We start from the raw sequence: 2,184 nt of genomic DNA on the forward strand, positions 1-2,184 counted from the left end.
ACACTAGCCTTGCACACAAGCCATGCGTTCAAGCCTTGGGCACTGGCCCTGCACACAAGCCTTGGGCACTAGCCTTGGACACTAGCCTTGCACACAGTCCTTGCACACTAGGCATGCTTGGGCGAGCTGATCCCGCATCAAGTCGACGGGTCTAGGCATTCTTGGGCGCAGATCCCGCATCGTCTCGTCGCGTCTGGGCGCAAACACGTCGCGTCTCGTTGCGTCTTCAGAAGTCGTCGCTAACAGCACCTTTGGTTGCCACTGGTGGTTAGGCTGGTTGGTTGCGCAAACCCTATAGGAGGGTGGCATGCTGGTGGGCGTTTTTGCCCGGATAGGCACTAGAATGTGCAGATTTTGGGCGTTTTTGCCTGGATAGGCTAAGGAATGGGCATGCTTTGGGCGTTTTTGCCCGGATAGGCACCGGAATGCTTGGCCTTGGCTTGTCCTAGCAAGGCATTGCTGGGTTGGGCTCCCTTGGCCTTTTGGGCGCCTTGGACGATGTCTTGCGAAGACCATGGGCACAAGGCCATGGCATATGGTGAGGAAAGGACCACGGTTGCCAAGGTTAGGCACCGGAATGCTTGGCCTTGGCTTGCCCTAGCAGGGCATTGCTGGGTTGGGCTCCCTTGGCCTTTTGGGCGCCTTGGACGATGTCTTGCGAAGACCATGGGCACAAGGCCATGGCATATGGTGAGGAAAGGACCACGGTTGCCAAGGTTAGGCACCGGAATGCTTGGCCTTGGCTTGCCAAAGCAGGGCATTGCTGGGTTGGGCTCCCTTGGCCTTCCGGGCGCCTTGGACACTGTCTTGGGAAGACCATGGGCACAAGGCCATGGCATATGGTGGGGAATGGACCACGGTTGCCAAGGCTAGGCATATAGAGAGGAATCGCATTTTTGCCCGGATAGGCACCGGAATGCTTGGCCTTGGCTTGCCATAGCAGGGCATTGCTGGGTTGGGCTCCCTTGGCCTTCCGGGGGCCTTGGACGCTGTCTTGGGAAGACCATGGGCACAAGGCCATGGCATATAGTGAGGAATGGACCACGGTTGGCAAGGCTAGGCATATAGAGAGGAATGGACCACGGTTGCCAAGGTTGCGCAAGTTTTGGGCATTTTTTGCCCGGATATGCCCAAGTATGCCCCGATAGGCCCGTTACGCCCCGGTATGAACGCGTATGCCCGGATAGACTCGGTATGCCTTGGGATACATGCGTATGCCCCGATAGGCTTGGTACGCCCCGATATGCGCACGTGTGCCCCAGTAGGGCTCGGTATGCCCCGGTATGTACGCGTGTGCCCCGATAGGCCCGGTATGCCCCGATATGCACACGTGTGCCCCAATAGGGGTCGGTATGCCCCGGTAGGTACGCGTGTGCCCCGTAATGCACGTTTCGCAGATCTCCCCGCATGTCCCGCCCCTATATGTAATACTTACTTACTTACTTACTTTCTTTCTTGCTTGCTTGCTTGCTTGCAATGGTTGGGAGTGCCCGGCATGCCCCGCTGCAGAGACCAAGGGCGCAATGACTTGGCACCGCGGATGCCGGGACTCCGGCACTTCCCGTGGCACTGATGGTTGGTTCCAAAGACAAAAGGCCGTGCAAGGCCACCGCACCGCGGATGATTTTGCTCGTGCTGGCGCCGTTGTGTGGCCAAAGAACATGCGCGAATGCTCGTGTCGGAAGGGTTGGTGTCCTGGCCCCGCGGGTGTCACGAATGCTCGGTTGCGAAGACCATGGGACCAGAGCCATGGCACGTCGGATGATGGCTCCAGCTGGCGCCCCGGCACTTTCTGTGGCATTGATGCTCGGTTTCAAAGACAAACGTGCGCAGTGCCAGGGGACCGCGGATGACTGCTCGTGCTGGCCCCGTTGGGCGGCATTGATGGTCGGTTGCAAAGAAAATGCGCGATTGCTCGTGTCGGGGCCCGGCAAGCCAAGGCCAAGCGAGCCATGGCACGTCGGATGATGGCTCCAGCTGGCGCCCCGGCACTTTCTGTGGCATTGATGCTCGGTTTCAAAGACAAACGTGCGCAGGGCCAGGGGACCGCGGATGACTGCTCGTGCTGGCCCCGTTGGGCGGCATTGATGGTCGGTTGCAAAGAAAATGCGCGATTGCTCGTGTCGGGGCCTGGCAAGCCAAGGCCAAGCGAGCCATGGCAACGCGGATGATGGCTCGCTAGTG

Source organism: Tasmannia lanceolata, unplaced genomic scaffold, assembly GCF_043159265.1.
Source record: "Tasmannia lanceolata isolate RefF3 unplaced genomic scaffold, GAP_Taslan_0.1 ptg001346l, whole genome shotgun sequence".
In the NCBI taxonomy this organism is placed as follows: Eukaryota; Viridiplantae; Streptophyta; class Magnoliopsida; order Canellales; family Winteraceae; genus Tasmannia; species Tasmannia lanceolata.